General features: G+C 48.0%; 1 protein-coding gene across 2 annotated transcripts in view; it reads right to left on the reverse strand.

The window, feature by feature from the left end:
- Positions 1-25,067, reverse strand: part of STK26 (serine/threonine kinase 26) — a 501,049-nt gene that overhangs the window by 257,171 nt on the left and 218,811 nt on the right. The gene's annotated exons all lie outside the window — the stretch shown is intronic.

Raw genomic sequence — 25,067 nt, forward strand, 5'->3', positions numbered from 1 at the left:
ACACAACCTACCTGAAAGAAAACAAAAATGTTGTACCTGATCGAAGCTGGATTGAGCACCAAACGCTCCACTTAAACAGCGCCCATCCAGGAATCAAACACCCCCGCTACTGCTCGTCAGTCCAAACAATCCTCATTGATCTCACGGATTAATTCAAAATAGTAGAATACTGTGCTCTACTTTCATGCAATCCCTTTTCTCTGGTTAAGGGACAGTCCTCAATTGCTTCCTTCCCGTCTCATCATTACTTCAACTTCTTAGAACAATATCACTTCTAATACGAAGAAAATCTTCCCAGAAGGTGCTCCCCAAGGGCCCGTTTTTAAAGCACCTGATTTTTACACACTGCACCTTTCTTAGCAAGCTTGGCTTCCTGTTTGAGCTATTCAGAGAGGACATCCCAATCTTTTTCTTCTCGCCTTTATCTCACAGCTATCCAAATGTATTCACAACTGCCTCTACCCCAATCTGTTGACAGCACCCCTCTTCCCAATGCTAAACTGATAGAATAAAAGGACTCTTCAGAACTGCTTTTCACTTCCTCAGATTGTGTCCCCCCCTTTCCCATTTCAATTCCATCTGGCTTCCTCAACCAATAGCCCCAAGGAATGCAACCTAAGATACCTTCACATCGCCATCATGTCAGACAGGCTTCGAGTACTAAAAAAATATGCAAAATCCACCCTTACCTCACCATCTACTTAACTAAAAGCCCGATTGATCGCCACTCTGGTACTCTGCCACCTAAACGGACTCTTGCTTTACTCACCAAAAGAAACGCCAACATTGGTCATCCACCTGTTGCTGCTCTGCAACCAGCTCAGCATGGGCTGGCTGTACCTGCAAAACTGGTTCCTCTGTCAAACTTTGTCAACTATATACCACTAACCTTCTCAAAATCTCAACCACTATTTCCTGCCCATATGCTCCTTTGCCCCAAAGGGTTCCCAACCACTGCAAAACATTGGAAATTAAGATTACCCAAAAAAAAAACAAAAAAAAAAAAAAAAAAAAAAACACCAGAAATAAAAACCACCAGGGCCTTTATAAATCGCCCCAATAAAACACCTTCTGCCACTCAGACCCTGTGAAACGAGTTGGCATGATGCTCCACCTGTTACTATGATCCGGTTCCTTAGTGTACATAATTGTAAGCCACCGTATGTGTTAGGGAGAATTTTCAGCTTAATGCTAAATTCCTCCCACCTTAGAGACCCCTAGCTCTTTTGCTGAACTTTGGGTCTTTGTACTTTTAAATCTATGCGTTTTCTGTCCGTTTCTTTTGGTTGTGGAGTCTGAAATTCCATTGACATCATCTTCAACATTGTGTCACACAGCACCTTCGGTGCAGTGACACAGGGAAGCCTTTCTCAAAGGTTTAATTACCTTCTTTGGGATAAACTACTGTTTCCCAGAGCAGTAAAGTGAAATTGACTTCACTTACATTTGTAACTTTCTAGACCCAGCACACACTAGCTTACAATAGGGTGCTGGAGGGGTTACTTGGTATCCCCTTTTTTCGAGCTTCTCATGTATAATGTTTAGGTTACCCTTTCCTCTGCTACCATTGTGTGTTTTTTTGTCAAAATAGCCCCAGTCTTCCATTTTTGCAATTTCTTTGTGGAAAGGTCCTTCTTGAGATTTACTCAGCATGCCAAACCAGGCTTGGTCCCTTTGTTCATTTTGCCTTCGGTGGGATTCAGGAGTGAAGGCCGCCTCTGGCTGTAGGGTGTCTGGCAGGGAGGTGCCCAAAACTCCATGTGCTTAGTCTCCTAGGAGCCAGGAATGCACTCTTAGGTGATTGTCCAGCTGGCTGTCCGGCAAGGACAGTCACCCTGCTAAGTGACTGACAGCTAGGCTGGAATGAATGGGAGGGAGCTGCATAAAAAGGTGAGGTTTTTTAGCTTGGAAGGCAGAGTCGACCACTGGACGTAGGAATCCGAAGAAGAGCTTGAAGACGTCTGCTGCAACTCCTGGACTGTTGCTTTGCTCGGTGAAGCTCTGCTGCTGTGCTGAAACTCCAAATTCGTATCGACAGAGAAGCCCCTGCAAGGACGACTTCTCCCTTTGAGTTGGTGGGACCAATCAACTCCAAAGTAAGCCACCTGAACATCCTCTCGGAGCTGGTTGAATTTCCACTGCAGTCGCTGCTAGAACCGAATAGCCAGGGAGAGGAGAGGAACACCAGTTTGTGTGTTGCTTTTAAGCTGGCCAAGAGCTCCAGGAAGATCCTCTGGACTCCCAGGAAGCAGGACTGACCAAGCCTGAGCACCAACAGAGTGCGGGACCCCAGATGCAAGGAAAGCCCATTTCAACAGCCAGGAACCGCAGTGGCGCTATTTGTGGTAGACTTGAGGAGCTGAAACACTGAAGGGACACTTTTTTGAAGATTGCCGATTACGAGCAGTGACCGTCCCATTGCTGGAGTCCCCAGACGTCCGCCCTCTTGTCCCCTCGACTGAGGCCCAGAACAGCAGGATCTGCAGAGGTGCACATGAACAGAAGTCATCTGCTGTACTAAAAGGTACTGTACAGTCTAAGATCTGACCTCTTGTGTAGCCACTGGTCCTCGTTGGAGACTTGGTCGCATTTGTAGAGTTATCAGTTTCTTTACCTCAAAAGCTGAATCAGCTTGTGACCCTACTTTGATTTCTTCTATTCTACCAAGACTTTTAAAACATTGTGAAAGACTTTCTACTTACCTGCAAGTACTTCAGTCCACCTTGACATTTACTAACAAACATTGGCTGGCCTGGCTCCCTGAATGACCCTGCTCTCCTGTTAAGTGTTTGCCTTCCTTCCAGGAAAGGGTTAACTGACTTTACATTGGGGGATATTGAAAATACTTACATGCTTAAGACTCATTGTGTGAATACTTGTTCTATTCTGATCCTTTTTTTCTTTGACACTAAGTCTAAATGCAAACAGTGATATATTAATGTCCACAGCACCCTAGCAATTGAAGTCACCATGGGGACTCAAAACGATGACCCCCAACCCAGAGCCTGGTGAGACCCACTAGACTCAAGACGACCTGCATTTTGAGCCATGCCACGCGGTGCTGCGACCTTGCATTGCTGAGATACCCCAATAGCCTGGGATCGCGAGCCACTGTGCAGTGCGCAGTCTTCCAAATTCTGAATCTTGCTGAAACTTCGTGGGCATCCTGGTGGATCTCCAGAGACACTAATAGAGTCCGAAAAGTCCCAACAGAGTGCTGGGCCTTTGTACCGACGAGAATTCAACCGCGATTTTCAGTCTTCTGTGCTCCTTGAAAAGGAGCCAAATCCACAGAACCGCATTCAGCGGCGAGGAAAACCTTGCCTAGAGCCTTCTTCATCGATCCCTGCTGCAAAGTTCCTTCTGGGGTCTTGTTTTCAGTCACCACGACAAGGAATCCACTGACCGGGTATATGGCTGAAGTCCTCTCGCTGCAAAATCTTCAATGCTGAGGTACTGTGTTGACTTGGGGATGTACTAACCTTAAGTCTCTTAGGGTTTCTGTGTAGCTCTGGGGTGTTTTCTGTGATGGTGAGGCCTCATCCAGTGCACCCAGTCCCACTGCTAAAATCCTGCTAGGGTGTCTTCTGCAAAGCCCCTGGACCCTCTTCTAACTCTAAAGTAAATTGCTCAACTGTTTGCCCAGTCTTCCTAAGGAACTCTGACTTTTGCTACTAAAACTATTCCGACACTGCCTGCTGGTCACTAGTCCTTGTGACCTCCCCTTCTGCCACCGAGAGCACTCATGCTCCAAGAATAAGGGAAAGACTTTCAAGGGATTGGGGCCTTTTGCCTAGAAAATAAGTGTTTAAAAGCTGCTTGTAAAAGAGTTGGTTGGCAACTAACTCTAAGAGTGAACAAGTTCTTACTTACCTTGGATGTTTAATGCACTATTCCTATAAGTATGATTAACATCTTTTTCTTGGAAACTGTTTTCCCATCTAATAGTAAATGTGAAGGTATATTACTCTCCTGTGATTAGGTTGTGCCTCTTCCCAAAAGTAAGGTGTTGGTTTCACCAGATTATTCCTGCTAGGATAATTATACGAGAGTCCCCCAACTGGGTCTTGCTTCCCTAGACTTGCCGTTAGCTTGTCCAAAATAAGTCTGTATTAGGTTGTTGCCGACCTAGAATAACTGAGTCATTCAGGAAAGTGTAACATAGGCTTTACTTTCCCTGGGCTATCCAACCCAGAGTCTGTCCCTTTTATGTCCTACATCAGTCACTTGTATAGTTGGGAAAGATCTAACCTGGACTCCTTGTGAGATTTAAAAAAAGTATGGGTTTTACTTACCTTGAGTTAGCTGTGTGCCATCCAAATATAAGGTACCAGAGTTACTACTCATCTCAATCTGTGTTTCACTGATCTCAAATGCACCTGTAATTGAATCCTTAGGTTTTACTCACCTAGTACAACTGTTATCACAAAAGTAGTTACAGGTTTTCACTGTACCTGGAATAGTGTTCCACTATTCACAAAAAGTATATTGTCCCGTTGACTGATTATGTGATTTGTACTGAGAGTCGATGTACAACTCTGTACAACTGCTAGGGTCTACTGCCCTTGCATTACTGAATGTAACTGTGAAAGTAACCATTTTTTTTTTAGTCCCCCCAAGAATAGGGGTGACGAATACTGAATGTGTATGAAAAGGTTTTGACTTCCCTAGAACTACTGTTTGGTATTCCAAATCAGGTTTATACTTTGGTTTATGTACCTCCAAATATAGTGTGTTTCATGAGTTATTTCATATAATGTGTTAGTACTAATTTCCCCTAAATTTATCTGGGCCTACTTATATTTAAATAAATCCTTTATTTTTTACATACAAGTGCTTCTTTGGACCATTTGGATTACAATTTAATTTGTACTGATTCTATAGCCGTCTATGCCACCTAAGATAAGCCTAGGTTCTCTGTCTACGCTACCATGTACTCAGGTGGTACAACCTTATACTAAGAGTGAGTCTTGTACTGCCTCAGTTGAATGGTTTTGATGAAGTTGGTAGCACTTCAGAAAAACTGTTTTAACAGTATGTAATGGAGCCGTATGCCAATGATCATACTGTACATTATTGAATTGTTACTATGTAGTGTCCAACCTTGAGTTCCCACTTTCCCTATAGTAGTCTCCCAACTGTTCGACACTTCATCTGCATTCCAAAACCCCACTATTGTAAAGCACCTGAAAATGGGATTGCTCTGCCTATGGTGATTTGTCAATATAGCCTATAAAAAATCTAAAATGGTTAAATTAGCAAATTTCCAATATTTCATAATCTTGAAATATTTTTTCAGTAATAGGATTTCCATGAAAGGACAGTAAATTTAACAATCCCAAATCAAAGAACTCTTCGCAAATTGACGAATTGATTTTTAAACCAGTGCATCATTACATCAGGTCATACTAAAAATAAATCGATAGCAGCAGCCAACACTCAGATCGACAAGTTACTTACCCTTGGTAACAGTCATTCAACTGGCTGTTCCTCCCACGTATTCCTCACCTGATATTATCTCTCCAGCTTCAGAATTTTTTTCCGACGGGGGGGGCGCTGTGTTCCGTCATGTCGAGTCGATGTCCGCCAAGGGCCTCCGTTCGACTGTCGACGTCATCAGAGCAAGTAGCACACGCAGCACCTGTTGGCTTCAGTTCTGTTTGTCCCCCACCTCCTGAAGAGGAAGTGTAAGAACACGTCAATTGTACAGTGGAGTAGGCTGGGAGGGGCGATGAGGAATACGCAGGATGAACATCCAATCGAAAGAACGTTATCAGGGATAAGTAACATTTTCTTTGAATGGATTGTGTCCTCCCACGTATTCCTCATCCCCAAAGCAGTAATAATTTGGAGGTGGGAGTACGAATTAAAATGTTTCTAATCATGGACTGAATGAAGGACTGCTTTTGCAAATTGTCCTCCCTGACTGGAAAATGAGTCCAGACAGTAATGTCTCGCAAAAGTATAAATGGACGACCAAGAGGCCACTGAACAAATAGCTTTGATTGGGACACCACTTTGAAGAGCAGAGGTTGCCATACCCCTTGTGGAATGTGCTCTTAGGTCTTCCGGCGGATCCTTGCCGGCTAATCTGTAACATTCATCTATAGCCAGGATAATCCATCTGGATATGGTTTGTTTAGTAACAGCTAGACCCAATTTAGGGCCACTATAGCCAATGAATAATTAGTCATTTTGGTGAAATGTAGCCATTCTAGATATGTAAAAACAGAGCCCTTTTTGGGTCCAGTCTCCGAAATCTGTCCTCCTTTGGGAGACTACCTTCGGTAAGAAAGGTTTCACCTTGAGAATAATTGTCTTTATGGAAAACTGTAGGAGGCGGCTTACAGGACAGGGCCTGCAACTCGCATACCGTGCGGGCTGGCATTATTGCAATAAGCAAAACTTTTTTCAATGTCAAATGTCTTAATGGGCATGAGTGTACAGGCTCGAAAGGAATGCATGTTAAAAATCAAACGCCAGATTGAGATCTCATACAGGTAAATTGAATGTAACTGGTGGAAATACATTAGTAAGGCCTTTTAGAAATTGAACAGAGGGATCTTAAAATATGAATTCTCCTCTGAGGAGTGTTTGAAAATAGACAGCACAGCCAGGTAACCTTTAATTGTTCAGATCTGGAGTCACAGATTTGCCAAATGCAACAAAAGACCACCATAGGTGTCTCCTAGGGATCCACATTCTTATCCCTGCACCAGCTGCTGAACTTGTTCCAATGGAAGCGGTACAAAGATTGTGTTGCTGGTCTTCTGGATGAAAGCAAAATCTCCCAATAAGTCTTCCAGAAGATCCCAATCCTTATATCTCAGTCTTTCAGAAACCATGCTTAAAGGCTGAGTGTTTTGACCTTTGGATGGAGAACTCGACCCTCCTCTTAAGAGAGAAGAACAAGTTACTTTCTTGCCTGGTAACGTTCTTTCGATGGGATGGTCCGACAATGTATTACATATCTATGACAGGTAATGTCCACAGCTGTGCTGCTTCGGAAAATCTTTGGAGTCTGCGTCGATCACCCGATGTGATAAGTAGGACGCACGACGCCCATAGCCTCAGTTTTAGTTTTTTCCCAGAACGTGTGCCACCAGTTTTCTGCCAGTCAGACACACAAGGCCTTGCGGAATGCAAGCTGCAATCGCAAAAGAAATTCTGTAGCGGGGAAGGCAGGGAGGGAGCGATATGGAATACGTCGTCTGACCATCCCATCGAAAGAACGTTACCAGGTAAGAAAGTAACCTGGTCTTCGAGGGGATTGGGCCCTCCGACGTATTGCATATCTATGACAGACTCCCAAAGCAGTACCAAGCAGGGAGGTGAGAAATAATTTAGAATACAAATTTAGCATGCCCAATCAAATTGCGGAATAGAGAACTGCCTTGCCAAAGGCCAGATCTTGCCCTCTGATGGAATCGAGGGAATAGCGACGTACAAAAGTATGTACTGAAGCCCAGGTGGCTGCATCACAGATGTGACGAATAGGAACTCCCCTCTGCAGAGCAGTAGACGCAGCCACTCCTCTGGTAGAATGGGCCCGCAAGCCAGCCGGAGTGTCCTTACCCGCCAAGCGGTAACACTCAGAGATAGCTAAAATAATCCAACGAGACAGTCTGTTTCGTCACAGCTTGTCCCAAACGCTTTCCAGCGTAACCAATGAAAAGTTGATCGTCCACTCTAACCCGGGACATGCGCGAAATGTAAAAGCTCAACGCTCTCCGAGGATCAAGCCTATGGAGCCTCTCCTCTTCCTTACCAGGATGTGGAGGAGGATAGAACGCCGGAAGAACAACCTTCTGGCTCAAATGAAATTCCGAAACCACCTTCGGAAGAAAAGAAGGACGAACTCTAAGGACAACCCTGTCCTCATGAAACAGTGAAGGGTGGCTTAACTAAAAGTGCCTGTAACTCACTCACTCTGTGAGCGGAAGAAACCGCAACCAAAGACAGTTTTCAGAGTCAACAGCCTCAAAGGGCAAGAATGTAAAGGCTCAAACGGAGCACCCATAAGAAACTTAACAAGGTTCAAAACCCAACCTGGCACCAAAAAAGGTGACTGTCATAATGCCCGCTCCCGGGGAGCCGGTTCAAGCCCTGCGTCCCCGAAAGCGGACATCCAGTCCCCAAAGAAGGACCCAGCAACCCCATATAGGGGCCCTCTGGACAGTGTCCTGGCGCCTATGGCGCCAGGCTCATAAAAGACATCAGTCCTGGCGTCATAGGCGCCAGGCTCATTATGGGAGTGCTTGGGTGCACTTACCTGATGCAGACCATGCTGCAGGATCCCGGCCTCCTTGAGGCCTGAAAGGAACTACTTTACCTGTGGGACTAATTTACCATCCGGGCGTGGTCGGGGAAGGATACATACCTGGAACTTCTTCCAAGGGTATTTAAACCCCACCCGAACAGCCACACGTGCTTCGCGTTGTTCTGCATCTAGCAGCTGGACGCTCACCGTGTCTGCTCCTGCATCCTGACTTCTGCCACGCCTGCCAGCATCCTGGATCACCTGCAAAGGAAGAGAAGAAGAGAACAGAAGAAGGAAAAGTCCTTACCTGCTAAAGCCGAATCCCGGAGACATCTCCCCGACAATCCTGAAAAGGAAGACGTATTTAAAAGCTCATCGCGTCGATCGCTGCAGCGCCGCATTCCACTCACCTTTACAGGGCGCCTCCATGTTCAGCAGCGATCGTCCGGATTCGCAGTCACGCCCCAGCGCCTAGGGAGAAAAAGACCAGAACAAAAGGTGAGAGAGAGAGAAGGGAATAAGGAAAGCTAAATCTCCATGTTAAGACTTACCTGTTGATTCATTCCCTCTCCATTTCGGGTCCGCGCCGCATCCTGGCATTTCCGGACCCCGGCCCCTAAGGGGAAAAAGAGACATCAGCGTTAATGAGCGAATGAAAAGACAATACCAAAAAACGCTCATTAAAAGACTTACCTGATTTCTACAAGGATTTCACCTCTCATCTCGGGTCGGTGCCTGTTCCCCGGCATTCCGTACCCCGGCCCCTATGGGGAAAAAGACACTAGCATTAGTACATTAATGCATGGACACAAGGGGAACCTCTTTATCAAAAAAAACTTACCTGGAAGCCAAGCAAGTTTGGTTCTCACCAATCCGAAAATCCAGTGAAGTAACTGGATACCAACGCGCCCCTGCATCAGAAGCAGGATGGAGAGCTCGTCCTTCCAGACCCTAAGGTGAGATGCTACGAGGAATCACAGAAGGGTTTCGAGGAGGGTGAGAGGAGAAAGTGGGAGGCCGATTGCATTACCCCGCAGACAGTTAATCCCCTATTTTCGCCTACAGAAGGATACTTCTGCTAGCCAGACAAGCCAGATTTGGGGGCCCGGTCCAGTCCGTCTTCCGAACCCTGCGCATCACCTTAGAAGAGGTCACAGCAGCGCGAACCAGGCCAGCGCCTCCGTGGGAGTCAGGTGAGCGTTACAGTGACGGAGGAAACCCATTAGTGAGCCCTTTCAAAAACTGCGAAATTAAAAAGGAATCTTAAAATAGGAACACTCTTCAGACGAGTGCTTAAATATGGACAGCGCCGCCAGGTAACCTTTAATGGTCCCCACTTGCAAGCCCCTGTGGGCCAAAGAAAGCAAAAAAGACAAAACCATGGGAACGTCACATTCAAAAGGATCCACATTCTGAACTCTGCACCAGTCGCAGAACTTTCTCCAACGGCAACGGTACAGAGCAACACCTCCATCACGTCTTCAGGGGGGTCCCAATCCTTATACCTCAACCTTTCAGAAGCCAAGCGTGAAGATTGAGGGATCTGACCTCTGGATGGAGAACCTGACCCCCCCCCTCCCGTGAGAGCAGATCGTCTTGGTAGGGAAGTGTTAGGCAGAAACCTGTGCAGTTCCCTTAGGGAACACTGCAAAATATTTCAGACTACAGGTGTTGGCAGTAAACCCACTTGGTAGCAGTCTGTACCACCCAGATTTACCTGGTAGCTGTGGCTGAGAAGTCAGACTTCCCTCAAGAAGAGTTAGGCAGTATGCAAAGTATACACAATAGGCACTCAGATACAATAATACAAGCAAACACTGACCAGAGCTTTGGCATGTGCTGTTGGGTGAGGCTATGTGGTCTGTTTCATTGTTGCAGTGTAGTGAAATGCGTGCTTTTTTTGGACACCTCTGACATGTCCCTGGCAGTGTTGTGCATTGTGATTGCTCAGGGGTCTCCCTCCTATATTGTGTGCAGAGTTGTGCATCGTTAGCAGGGCTATTTAGTGGTGATGCTTCCTCCACCCACTGACTAATGATATGATTTTATTTATATTGCACCTATAAATAATTGTTTGAAGCCGAGGAGAGGGAGGGGAACAAGACACTGATCTTACTAGGCCCAGTGACATTGAGATTGTGCAAGTGCAGGGGAGAGGGAAGGGGAGAAGTGCCAAGGGAAGGGGAGGAGCAAGTGCAAGACATAGGATTTAGACAATGAAAGCAGAGCGGCCAGCAGGTGGCTGTACAAGGATTAAGTGCAGAAAACAGGTGATTGATAAGTATTGGGGGAGTTTGGGGGGTTATAGGGTTGCAGATACAGGCCCAAGAGCAGGGTTGGCAGTGGGGGGGGGGGGGGTGGCAGTGCAGGTACCTGGGCACGTGGTTTCCGAGGGTAGCCAGGTAACCAGTGCAGTATAGGACAGGAGATCAGCAAGGTAGCGGAAGAGAGAAGCAAAGAGGATAGTCTTGAGCTGCTTCCGGAACCGGAGAGGATTCTGCTCTAGTTTCAGAGAGGCAGGGAGGCTGTTCCAGAGGGAGGCTCCAGCCAAAGAGAGATCTGCCCCCAACTTGTTGCTTGGAAAAACGACTACACAGCTTTGTCCCCTGCCCTGGCCTAATCCTTGTGTGCAGGAGGAGGGTGGGGAAAGGAACGAGGAGGAAGAGAGGTGAAAAGAAAGGAGCGAAAGGGCAAGCAATCTAGGGTGCCATGAGGATACAAGTTGTGGTGGTTCTGTATTCTCTACTACATTTAGCCATGCGGTCACTGCAATGCTCCCCCTTGCTCCACTCCCTCAAAGGGAACTACTCCTCAACCCCAAAAGCATCTTAAGATTTACATTCAACCCTATAATTACAATTGCTTCATGATTACTCCAAAGCCACATCATAATACACTAAGTGCCACCACATTGCTTTCAAGCAGTTTGTCAAGATTTAGCTTCTTCCCACCCCTTTGTTAAGCATACTACATAACTTTCATATGCGTTCCAATATCACCTTACTACTATCTTAATATGTGAAGGGTACTGCATGATGGAGAACGGCAAACAGAACTACCAAAAGAGCACACAGTAATCCCAATAGGGATCCAACAATCTGCAGCACTATAGCCATCCCAGTCAAGCTCCTTGGCATTCCTCAAGAACTTGCAAACAGCCAAGTCCATGGCTTTATATGCTGGAGCTACATATCCAAGCACAGCCCATAGTTGCAGCCTTCTCTGCTGCCTACAGATGGTTGTTTTTGGCTTCTTGGGACCCAGGCAGCGAGCAGAAGTGTATTTACTATACTTCTTACTGAGGTTACTAGAGCCCAGGACAGCACCTTTGCACCAAGCTGAATTGGAACCCGCGCCTGGTAATGCATAAACACTTTAGGAAAATTCCTGCATCGACTCCTCGTGGCTGGACTGGCCACTCCTAAGCCTAAATGTAGGATGGTAATCCAAGTACAGAACCCATGTGCTGAGCTGAGCAACAGCAGCAGCAGCAAGCCCTCCCTACTCGACCCACTGGAGAACATAGTCTTTAGTGAGATTTCAAACTACAGAATACATACACCGGCTAATCAGGCAGAGACAGCGACCAATCAATACAATGCCAGACGTCCATGGTGATGCTATTCCCAATGCCAACAAGTGCTTTTAAATGACTGAAAGGTGACCTGTGGAACTATACTTATCACTTACATGAATACATTATTCCCAGACTCACCACCCACAGGAAGGCATACTTTTATTTCTCAGATGGTTAGCTTAATTGCAATAGATCCGAACTCCTGCATCTAATGGCTTGCCAGTGACTACTCAATCTGGTTTCTGACCAACCAACAGCTTATGCTCAGACCCACTTACACTTAGATCCTCTTGCATAACAGATTGATTGGTTATCAATATGACAAATTTGCCTCGCCAAGTCATCAGCACTTAAGACGGTCTGTGTTAATCCCTTTTTGATTAAGACTAAAGCGCTTGGCTGGAGGAAAGGGGGGCATCCTGAAAGAGATACAGGGAAAGGTGAGGAGGAGCAGGCTGAGGGGGCATACCAAAGTTATGGGCACTCGTTTCATGCATCAAACGTACAACACAGCCCATAGAATCTGGAACCATCCCAAGAAGGGGATATGAAATTGAGGAGAGTTGTTGGGCAGACACCACTGCAAAGTACATGCAGAACAGAGCCCAAAGGCCAGAGCCAATGCCAACGCAAATCAGAGTGTAAGACCGAGGTGAACAGCGTAGTGTCCATGTACTGCACCAGAGATTCCCAAACAAGAGTCTGGCACACAGTCTTTGGGATGTGGAGGGCTTTAGTGATATCCACTGCAGAGAGTAGTTCATAGACGCTACCAAGAGAGGCTGGAAGGCCGGCATATCCAGCAGTGTACAAAAAAAAAAAAATCAAAAAAAGAAGAAAAAAAATGTTTAGGCAGAGTACACGAGTGGAAGAAGGGCGAGTAGAATCCTACAGACCAGAAAGGTTACACAGAACGACAACAGCAAGACGGCCCAGTTAAACGTAAAGAAAGCAAACAAAAAGCATAGTCCTGAAAACAGAGATTGCAACCAACCTTGCGAGACGGATTCCTGTGGGAGAAAGTCATAACCCTGAGAAAGCCAAGCAAAGTCCCAGGCTGTTGTGTGAAGTGAAAGACTGATACATATTGGAACCAGTGGTCCATGGTCCTGTCAAAGTCTAATATGTGTAATGTTGGAAATGCTCAATCCAAGTCCTCACATCATTGGAAGAGAAAGTGATACATGCTTTGCCTCATAGTCCATAGACCCCACCAAGAGAGGCTGGAATAATGGTAACTGGGAAAGCTAGCCCACGTCCGAGAATCACTGAAGAAAACTCGGTATACGATTGAATATAAAGACCAGGAGGAAGTGTACTGTTGTCTAGGAATCATTTGAGTGATCTACGAAGTCTATGAGGTGCACAATTTGTATTGTCATTTACAGTTTTAATGAAATAAACAATTGTCTGAATCCTAAAGACATTGAAAATATACGCACAAAACTCTGGAAAAATCTATTGGTGCAAGTTTAAAAGTGTTCAATATAGTGGCACTGAAGACAAGATGGATCTAACATCAAGGGGATGTGAAAGTCAGCCCTGTGTGAAGTCAAGTCCAATCAGAATTACAAAGTGGATGGAGTCTGGACAGGGACAGACCAATGTCCAGAGCTAGGAGTCCAATGACCAGCAGAAGGGTTACAATATATACAATTTTCTGATTAAACCCTCTCAGACCAGGGACTAGTTGGGAGCCAGAGAACAGACCGTTAAGGTGCTAACTTGTATTGGGAGGTCGTAGGAGGCAAGTTGGATTCTTGGATGCCGGAGAAAGGCAATCTAACGATTCAAGTAACAGTACAAATCCATCTTTTAATAAATGTTAAACTTTTACTTGATGTGCAGTCCTTGTTTAAAGTTGTGAGAGCCAATACATAACACTGTACACCACTGAAAGAAAGACAACTTGACACAGCACATCTCCATAGAAACATAAGCTGTGTATGTCCACATCACATTCAATTTCAATGTAGTGCTAGTAATGACTACCATCAATAACTAGAGCGCCAGTGGCTTCGAACAAGAAAACTGAACTTCCAGCATTGCTCTGTATTCCTGCTTGTTCATCTCACACTACCTATAGCAACAGTTTTTAAGCTGAGACACCTTCATTATGGCATGCCTTCCCTGCATTCAAGTCAACTGCCACCTTCACTCAAACTGGAACAAAGCATCAGCATGGTTTCGATAGTCCAATGTAAACCCTGGAGAAAACGGCAACAGTACAGGTGTGCACTAAACCACCCCTTAAACAGCTCTAGCCCCAGGAAATCACAAATCTCTTATTTAGCTAGGGAAACAGCCTATCAGATGGGCACAGAATTTTTAAAGATAGCTTAGCAGGTCAGACGACAATACACCAGGGAGAATGAGACAAAATACTGACCACCATTCTAGAGCAGAAGGAGCAGCAAAGCCACAAGATCCATGACTTAGCAAACCTGGTAAGTTCCAAGCAGGGCCCAAAGCCTTCACTCGTTCCGAACTACAGCACCTTAAAAATTAACAAGTACCAGCCATGGAGGTCTCATTGGAGCCCGTTCATCCCATAATAGCTCCTGTGCGTCATAGAAAGGGAACCAAAGGTCCCTCCGCCCCCTTAGCTCCTTGAGCAGGCAGGCACAAATAGCCCTTTTTTGGGGCAACTAAGCACTCTAAGAAGTAAGAAAAATGGCTGTCGATTGCACCACAATGCTGGATGCAGACAATGTACATTACAGGTCACTGGTGCTCTCAACCAGCCTGGGACAAAGTAATAACGTAGAGCACGGAGACGGTGGTGCTTAATATAATAGTCCTTTATTCAGGTAAGAAAATAAAGAATAACATAACCCAGGTTGGGTCAATCCTTTCCCTTTGTTGGAAGTCTTCTATATGGATGTATTCCCGTCCATTATTTTCGATTGATCAAATAGGCCCAGTGATAGCCGCTATTCTCTGGCTCCTCGATTCTTGTTTTTTAAAAAACAAAAGGACAACGTATCACCCAGGGGATCAAAAGAAAAGTCAGTTTTGGTTTAGAACCAATCCCGTTCATTCGTACATGACGCCGCCATGGGAATGGCCACCCGACTTGGCTCCCTCCCCTGAGGGCGTTATTCTGCATTTGTTTTGTTGCTCTGCTGAGATAATGCTTCGGTTTGGATCGGTCTCCGACAGCTAGGTAGAACGGCCTGGGACCGTAAGGAGCGAACAAGGTTAAAGAGGAGCCCTTTTCCAATCGTTTTTGTACAGAGGGGTATGTAGATCTCATGTCTCGTAGACTCCTTGGCGTGCGATATGTCCGAGATCGTTCGTCTCTGTTCTGTATACACGAACAGAGTCTATTAAACAAGTTCCCTTTGTCCACAAGGCATACATCATCAGGTTCCTTCTTACAGAGTGTCATACAAACACTCTCCAATTTGCAGTGCATCATAAATCATCTTTCCTGGCATGCTGGAGAACAAGCAGGCTGCCTGCCAAGAAAAAACCCTGTACATGCTTGAGACATTAAAAGGGCTATTTGCCCACATTGACCACTAAGGTCTGAAAGCAAATAGGTTTTAACATGCAATGTTTATAAATCAGTCAAAAACTGAATACAAACAGTTGAGGACAGGCTAAAATAAAGCCGGAGACTAAGCAGTGTCTGCATAATGCTACAATAGGGAGGGTAATGGAAAGCCTCATGGGTTTAAGGGTATTTTGATGTTAGATTCCCAACCATCTCAAGACTATGGTAGCCTCTCAACCTTTTCGAATATTGCAGTCTAAAAGGGTTAGCTTCATGACGTTTTATACTGTGCTACAATGGGCCTTTTGAGACCGTGGGTGGGACGAGGAGTACATTCAAAAATAAAATGCTGGGTTAGGCTTCAGAAAACCTGAATGTCTGATTCCCATATAAAACCCCCTCTAAAGTTCGTAAGGGTCTCCTTTCTAAAAGCAAAGGAGAACGGAAAAAGGTTAAAGAGAAACCTTAATATTTGTGAAACCCGTCTTTGTCAAATATACTGGTGACTGATGCAGTGCTGCTCTCGAGGGTCCCAGACCAAGTGCAACAAAAAGCATCAGTACAAAATTCCACGACTACATTCAGAACAAACACGGTGCTGTTACTTCACAGGAAAGGGTGGTGCTGCTACCTTGCCAGCTGAGGTAGAACGTTTACTAGACAAACATGAGTCACACTGGCTTTTCAGCAGCAAGTCATTTTATGAATGCTACATTCATATTTAAATGAAAAGAACTTTTATAGCTACACTGTAAACATGCACACTTTCTATAGCGCTTTTACAAAAATACACATTAATTTGAGGTTTTAAAACAGGTTGCGAGTAGACTAATTTTACTGCAATTTAAGAGTTTGGAGCGGCTAACACTGGATTCCCATGCAATTAAAATGCGAGCATCAGGAGTCTAACCCCTTCATCCAGCCCATGCATCCATCTCCCAGCACCACTCTGCATCACCCATCAAAAATGGGGCAGGATGCCGGAAAAATAACCAGTCAAAATATAAAGATGAACTCCACACATCTGTTCCACAATGAGCCATTTTGTTAGATGTTCATTATGCACATCAAACTGCAGGTAAGCCTATCTGAAGGCCACGTGAAACCGACTTAAAAGCGCCCTACAATTAACAAACATTGGCAATGCCAATAGTTTGGGCTTTTGTGTAGTAATGGAAAAGGCCCCTGCCAGGCTTTGCCGTAGGGGTATTAACTAGCTATTTGTGTTAGTAGGTGCGAGAACCTGGGCATCAAATAGCAGTGCCATGCAATGCCTAATATAAAATTGGTGGCTTTGCCAAAGCTGTTTTTTAACAGGACTTCAGTGAAGTGCACGCATACGACTAATAAAACGAGTGGCTGAAAGTAGACTTCAATATATGATCGTTTATTTATTTAGCGCCTACACACAATGCGTTTCAAAGCGCTTATACAATACATTTTAATTACACCTGTAGCGGGCTAACAACTCCAATTAAGTAATTAACTCTCAGAAGACTGTTTTCATGAAACAATGGCAGGCACTTAAAGTGCAAAGTTTGATAGGAAGGCCCGATTAAAACGAGCTCAAAGAGCTCCCATGAGCTGTTTCGGGCTAGAATGGGCAGGAACTATGTGTGAATGGCCATAGGGTTTAGCATGTCGATGGCCAATCAATGGGTGGGCCAATATCCAAACATTACCTACAAGCTGTGCGTCCCTCATACGCCACTGAAGTCGCATATGAAGTGCAGGCTCAAATCCAGTCGTACAGAAGACTGCTAGCTGGAATATCGTGTCTGGCGCGTGGCTGAATAGCTGTTACTTTCTGCAGGAGGAAGAAGAGGGGCTACCTTCAAAAGCGCTGACGTGAAGTGCGGACTTAAGTGCAGTCACACTGCAGTCTCACGAAAGGATCAAGATATGAGAGTGACTGCTAACCATCTTGTGTGGTCACAGTGAGAAGAATTGAACAAGTGAGTGCGCAGTTAAGAGCTTGTGGTACTTGAGCTTTTTGTTTGCCTTTCCGTTCAGAAAACTTTACTCCTTGCACTTAGAACTGGCCACCCCAACCGCACTTACTTGAGCTTTACTTATTGCACTCTTCCTACCCCTCCCCCTGGCCCTCCTCTCTCTTCACCCTGTACTTGCACGATCTGAATGACAAGGCCTAGTAAGATTGTTTTGTCCTCCCTTGGTCTCCCCTTCCTTGTCTTGTCGCACCTTGAAACTCGTAGGCGCTTTATAAAATGACAAAATCATATCTTTTATTTTTGTAATTTCCTTATTGATATTGACATTGACATTGATATTTTATTTGTATCGCGCTCGTACACAAGTGTTTCAGAGCGCAAAGAGGCAAGGGAGGGGAACAAGGGAGAACAGACAACTATCTTACTAGGCCCAGTGACATTGTGACATTGAGAAAGTGCATGGGAGAGAGAGAGGTGTAAGTGCAAGGGAGGGGAATTGGGGGGAGGTGTAAAGTGCTGAGCAAAATAAATAAGTAAATAAAAACATGAATAAATAAATGACTAAGGCAACAAACCGTGGTAGTGCAGCCAGCAAGTGCTAGGAATAAGGCAGACAGGGTGTGCCTGAATAAGTGCAGAAAAAGAAAAGGGGGCGTCTGGGGGTGGACGGTAGGGTTACAGATACAGACCCCAGTGCAAGAGATTTCCCGGAGGCAGTGCTGGCCCCAAAGACAGGGGGAGACCAGGTGCACAATGCTGATACATAACAGATCAACAGGGGAGAGGGGGAGAGAAGGCAGAAGCAAAGAAGGTCTTGACGTGCTTCCGGAACCAGAGGGGGTCATCTTCAAGTTTTAGAGTGGCAGGGAGGCTGTTCCAGAGGGAGGCCCAAACCGAAGACAGATCTACCTCCAGCTCGTTTCTTAGAAAAGCGGCTGACCCTGAGGGAGTTGGAGATGGAGGAGCAAAGGGCTTGAGAGGGAAGGCATTTACAGAGGGACAGCTGAAGGTATTTTAAACCCAGGCCCCAGAAAGCCTTGTGGACAATGTGGACAATGCAGAGGGTCTTGAATTTAATCCTTGCAGCCAATGGGAGCCAGTGAAGAGACTTCAGAGTTGGAGAGATACGATCCCAGGGATTGAGGCCAAGGACCAATCTTGCAGTCCTATTCTGGATAGGTTGCAAAGGGCGGAGAAAAGAGGCAGGTAGATCTAGAAAGAGGCTGTTGCAATAGTCCAACCTTGAGAGAACCAGGGCTCGAGACAGTGAGCGTCGGGGGGGAGGAGAGGAAAGGCAGAATACCTCTGGAGGAGGTGCATTAGGAAATTTGACTGAGACAAATGTGGGCAGAGAAGGAAAGCGAGGAGTCAAAGTTTACCCCAAGGTTCTTGGCCTCACAGGTGGGGGTAGGAGGAGGGCCAAGGGAGGCTGGCCAGAGTGTGACAGGAAAGGAGGGAAATTGTGCAGATGAGGAGGATCTCAGTCTTGCTGCATTCAGGCAGAGATCATTGGCGGCACACCAATCCTGAATGGCAGATAGGCAGTTGGAGATGAGTGGGCGAGAAGAGGTGGCCGAGTGAAGAATGAAAATGAGTGGAGTCATCAGCACAGCACTGGAAATTTGAGCAGAAAATGGCAATGCGGTGGCCGAGAGTGGCCAGGTATTGGTTAAAGAGCCAGAGTGAGAGGTTGGACCCCTTTGGAACACTGCAGGTAGAGAGAGCTAGAGGAAAGGTAGGACCCAAGTTGGACCTGGGAGGGTCGATCAGAGAGGAAAGGGGTCAGCCAGGCCAGAGCCCGATCAGTTATGCCCAAGTTGTCAAGAAGGGGGTTGAACAGGATGGTATAGTTGACCGTGTCGAAGGCAGAAGAGAGATAAAAATAGGATGAGAAGAGGGAATGTTAGAGTCAAGTTTGGAGAGCAAATCTTCACGGATGTTCAGGAGAGCAGTTTCCGTGCTTCTGGCAGCTCTAAAGCCAGACTGATGGTCATGGAGACAGCCAACAGAATCAAAGTGGAGATTAAGCTGAGAGATGGCCAGCTTTTCCAGGAGTTTGCCCAGAAAAGGAGTAATGGAAATTGGGTGATAGTTAGCCGGGCATGAAGGATCAACAGTGGGTTTCTTTAGAAGAGGATGCACAAGAGTGCTTCAGAGCAGAGGGGAATGATCCTGAGGCAAATGATGTTGCAGAAATCAGCCAGGGTAGGAGCGAGGGTGTCAATGTGGTCCTTTATGGTTTTAGAAGGACAGGGATGAACCTGTTTTGATGACTCAGATCGGACTCGTCTAGCGACCTCATCGGGGGAGAAAAGAGGAAAGGAGGGGGAATGCGGGTGGAGGGTGGCTGAAGGAGGGTTATAGTTCACAGAAGTAGGGAGGAGGAGAGGGTGGACAGGATATCCTGGGTTTTTGAGATGAACTGAGAGGTAAGGGCCGTGCAAAGGGGCTGGGAGGCAACAGGAGGGGTAGAGAATGCAGCAGGGTTGGCCAGCTCCTTGCAGATTTGAAAGAGTTCGACCGAGTTGTTAGATGCCGCAGAGAAACGGGCTTGCATGTGGGCTCTCTTCTCAGTGTGGACAGAGTAGTTATTGTATTTTGAGCAGGCAACAGGCCAGTTTGTCAGAGGATGAACATGAAGCCCGTGAAAAGGTTTATTCAAGGCAATTTCACTAATAAAGAAAAAAAATAAAAAAAACAAAGAAAATTCTCACCATCTGCACTCTGATGCAATAGTTTTGGCTTCTATGTGTCGCCACTTAATAGCCAAACTATGAAGGTAAAGATGGCAGATATGGAGGCATAAAGGGTCTAGTGAAAGCAGTGGAAGAGGCAAGAGAAGGAAAGGGGGAAGACTTTTTTTTTTAAAAAACTCACCCGGGTAAACCAGCCAATAGGTATACAGAAGGCAGAAAGTAAGCAGTTCTCATACCACTGGCAAGTGCAGAAGGAGGCTTTGGTGTCCTAGCATACACTGGAGATACCCACTTTGGAGTGGGGGCGGATAAAAAGGGGAGCTACACTGGTTACCCCTTCTAACAGTTATGCAGCATTTTAACCTGGGAATACATAGGTTCACTGCTCTATAAGGGCGAGACATAGATCCTGCTGCAAGTCCATTTTGCAAAGTCATGTAGGACCCAACGACCTAACTATAAAGGTAGTGTTTGTATCGCCATCTATAGAGGACAATACAATCACCAACCTTAATGGGAGGCTAACACCCGACAGGAAAGGGACATCAACGCCCTCAAGGTAGTTAACATGGACACCGCGAAAAGTCAACTCTAAGGTAGGGTAGTAGGCTGACACAAAGGTATAATTAGTCCACACATCTCTAGAAAATACAGTACACTGATATACTGAAAGGAACAAGTTACTTACCTGTAACTGTTCTCCAGCATGGGTCTGGCATGGATTCACATGCTCATGAATAAGAGAATACATAGCAGTACACACATGCACAACCACGGGAGGTGGCAACGGGCTCAACATTAAGCAACTCTTACCTCCTCACCAGGCTCACCTTAGGCGAACAGGTTGCGCAGCACTGCTTGCCCGACCCTGGACTCCTCCCTGGAGTCCCGATCGACGCAGTAGAATCTTGTGAAGGTGCGCGTCGACCTCCACGTCGCAGCCCTGCAGATGTCCAGCAGGGGCACACCAGACAGGAACGCCGTGGTAGCAGCGATCGCTCTGGTCGAATGGGCTCTCGGATGGCCGGGCAGCTGTCGGTTTGCCAACCGGTGACAGTGCATGATGCAGCCGGAGACAGTGCATGATGCAGCCGGAGAGCCATCTGGAAATGGAAGTCTTCGAGAGAGCCTTCCCTGGATTCACAGTCCCAAAGTTCACAAACAGGTGACATCTTCCGAAAACTTTGTGCGGTCCACGTAGAACTTCAGCGCTCTAGCTACATCCAGCAAGTGCAAAGTCCTCTCAGCCGGCGACAAAGGCGACACGAAGAAAACTGACAACAACAAGGGCTTGTTGAGGTGGAAGTCCGACGGCACCTTGGGCATAAAGGATGGGTGTGTCCTCAGCACCACCCTCGTGTCATGAAAAGTCAAGTATGGAGGCTTGCAAGATAGGGCCTGGATCTCTCCCACTCGTTGTGCGGAGGTGATGGCCACGAGGAAAGCTGTCTTCCACGACAGGAACTTCAAAGGCGCCAAATGCATAGGCTCGAATGGGGACCCCCCATGAGCTTGGTCAGCACCACATTACGCTCCCACGCCGGGGCAGGAGCCTTCACCGGCGGGAATGATCGGAATAGTCTCTTCATGAATTCTTTCACCAGGCGATGAGACCACAAGGACGCCCGTCCCGTCGTCCTGGTATATCGGGAGATTGCAGCCAGATGTATTTTGATGGAGGCGTGAGCCAGTCCAGCTTTGGCCAGCGACAGTAGGTACGGCAGTACTTGAGGGGCCGTAATCCGCAGAGGATTAATCTTCTGTGCACGGCACCAGACAGAGAACCTCTTCCATTTATGTCCGTAGCACTTGAGAGTTGATGACGCCCTGGCCTTTGCAAGAACCTCTCTGCAGTCGGCCGGGATGTCGTATCCTCCAAACTCTAGTGCTGCAGGAGCCAGGCCTGCAAGTTCAGCGACTCCGGGTTGTGGTGAAGAATGGCGCCTCCTTCTCTGGAGAGAAGGTCTGCGTCCGTCGGCAGCTTGACTGGTGGGGACGTTAACAAGTCCAGAAGGTCCAGGAACCAGATCTGCCTCGGCCACGCCGGTGCGACGAGGATCATCCTGCACCGGGACCTCTTGAGCTGGTTGATGAGCCGGAGCAGCAACGGCAGCGGAGGGAATGCATAAAGAAATGGGCCGTCCCAGGGCAACGAGAAAGCATCGCCCATGCTCCTTGGCTGGGGGAACCTGCTGGCGAACCTCTGACACTTGGAATTCGTCGCCGTCACGAAGAGATCGATTTGGGGTTCGCCCCATCGTCGGAAGAGTCGATCCACTTGATCCTGGCATAGTTCCCACTCGTGGCACGAGCGTAGCTCCCTGCTGAGTGAGTCGGCGATCGTGTTTTTTATTCCTGCCAGATGAAGAGGCACCATAAACATCCCTTGGGCGACGGCCCAATGCCACAGATCTTGGGCTTCCTTGGATAGGGCCATGGACCTGGTTCCGCCCTGCTTCCGGATGTAGAACATAGTGGTGGTGTTGTCGGTGAAGATCCTCACCACCTTGCCCTTGAGGGACGGAAGAAAGGACCTGAGGGCCCAGAACACAGCGCGGAGCTCCAAGATGTTGATGTGGAGAGACTTCTCCTCCGGGAGCCAAAGGCCTCTCGCGTGAAGATCTCCAGAGTGTGCTCCCCAACCTTCCAGGGAGGCGTCCGTCGTCACCTGGTGAGCTGGGGTCTGAAAGTCCGTGCCCGCCGACAGATGGGCATGGGTACTCCACCACCGGATCGCCTGATGGAACGTCTCGTTGAGGGATCCTGTCCTCGAAGCTGCCCGTCGACTGGATCCAGCGGGCGTCGAGGAACTCCTGTAAGGGTCTCATGCGAAGCTTGCAAAGGTGCACCAGATAAATGCAGGAGGACATCATCCCGAGGAGGGACTTGATAGCTCTTACCCTGGCCATGTCCGTGGCCAGCAGCCGCTGCACCTTGCCCAGAATGGTCCTGGTCCTTTCCTCCGAAGGCGAGGCCAGCCGCGCCACTGTGTCGAGCTTGGCTCCCAGAAACAGGGCGACTTGCGACGGAACCAGGTGGGATTTTGGAAAGTTGATGGAGAATCCCAGGTCTGTGAGCAGCTGGACGGTCTTCGCAGTGTGCTCCACGGTGAGCTCCCTTGTCCTTGCCCGGATGAGCCAGTCGTCCAGGTAGGGGTAGACGTGGATCCCCCGTAGGCGCAGCTGCGCCGCCACCGGTGCGAGGCACTTGGTGAACACCCTGGGTGCCGACTTCAATCCGAACGGGAGGGCCTTGAACTGGTAGTGCCGCCCTTGGACCACGAACCTGAGGAACTTTCGGTGTCTTTTTAGAATGGGGATGTGGAAGTACGCATCCTCCAAGTCCAATGACGACAGGAAATCGCCCTCCTCCAGCTGTCCCAGCACATGCTGGAGGGTGACCATACGGAACTTTTGTTCCTTGATGCATTTGTTCAGTCGTCGTAGGTCCAGGATGGGGCGCCATCCTCCTGTCTTCTTTTTTACTAGGAAGTAGCTTGAGTAAACTCCGGAGCCCCGAAGCCTCTTTGGGACGAGCTCAATGGCACCCTTCTTGAGCATCGCCCTTACTTCCAGCAGTAGTTGAGGGACGTGATTTTCCTTCCTGGCCACGGGTGGAATGCAAGGGCACTTCTTCTGAAACTCGAGGGTGTGCTCTTGGGCCAGGGCGTCCAGCACCCAACGGTCGGTGGAGATGGACTCCCACACGCTGACGAACCTCGCCAGCCGGCCTCCCACCGGGGTGCTTCAGCGGGGGCCCGACCCCACGGTCGGTTTAATCTTGTTTGGAGGCCGCCTTGCCTCTTTGACCTCCTTGTCGATGACGACGGGCACCACCTGACTTGCCGAGTCCCCTGTAGGCTTCCTGGGACGAAGATCTTGCCACTTGGCGGTAAGTGGAGGAGCCACTGCCGGATCCCTTGGAGGCACCTTGTCTGCCTCCGGAGCTCCAAAAGGACGGCCGTCGTTGGAGCACTCCCAGTGCCCGGGCAGTTTGTGTCTGTCTTGATGGCCTGAAGGAACTCATCAACCGCCTCCCAAACAAGTTGTTCCCGTCGAAGGGCATGTCCAAAACCTTGGTTTGTACGACCTGGCGGAAATCCGTGGTCTTGAGCCATCCTCGTCATCTCAAGCAAACGCCTTTGCCCAACTGACGGAAACCGGCGTCGGATATGTCCGTTGCCACCGTGATGGCGTGGTCCGAAGCAATCTCCCCCTCCTGTAGGATTTCAAGGGCCTCAGCCCTTTTGGCGTCTGGAAGGAAGTCTAACAGAGGGGCGATTTTGAACCACAACTCCGTCGTAGCGGGCTACGATAGCCACGGCGTTGGCCGCCTTAATAGTCGTCACTGCGGATGAGATGACCCGTCGTCCCATCGTGTCCAACTTCCTGCCCTCGCCGTCCGGCGGGGAAGTTGATGTCGAGGCCGATGCCCCCCCAGCTTTCTTCTTTGCTGCCGTGACAACCGAATCCGGGATAGGTTGTGCCCGAAGGCACAAGGGGGCAGTGTCGGGGACCCGGTACTTTTTCTCGTACCAGTCCCTCTTTGCCAGCCCCTCATCCCAGATGTCATCAAGAAGCGGTATGTCGAGGACCGTCTTCCTTTTAGCCTCGCGCCGCTGGTATAGGAGCCCCTCTTTTCTTCTGGGCAGAGCTGGAAAAGCTTGGATGCCCTGGAGATCATGGCATGAAAGGATCCAATCTCGTCGGGTGGGGACGCCCGAGCAGGGGGCGACACGTCCAGTCGTCGCCTCCGTCCTCATCTGTACCTGTCGTAGCCGTGTCTGTGCCTGTATCATCCCCGTGGGTAGTAGACCGGGGGGGAAGGCAGAGCAGGCCGCAGAGGTGGGAGAGGTGGCGTAGGATGCCTCCCGATGGGCTGGGCCTCTTCCACGACTTCGATGAGCTCTTCAGAGGTCGTGTCCGTATCCACGATGGCCACCGGCCCCTCCCCCACCTTTTCCAACGAGGACTTCGTGGGGGTCTTCTCAATGGGCCTGAAAGACGACTCCCTCCGTGGCGGCAGGGAGACTCTGGGTCCTGAGGGCGCCTCCACTGGTGTAGCCTCCACAGGCTGAGCCAGG

Source organism: Ambystoma mexicanum, chromosome 5p, assembly GCF_040938575.1.
Source record: "Ambystoma mexicanum isolate Mex_15411 chromosome 5p, UKY_AmexF1_1, whole genome shotgun sequence".
Taxonomy (NCBI): domain Eukaryota; kingdom Metazoa; phylum Chordata; class Amphibia; order Caudata; family Ambystomatidae; genus Ambystoma; species Ambystoma mexicanum.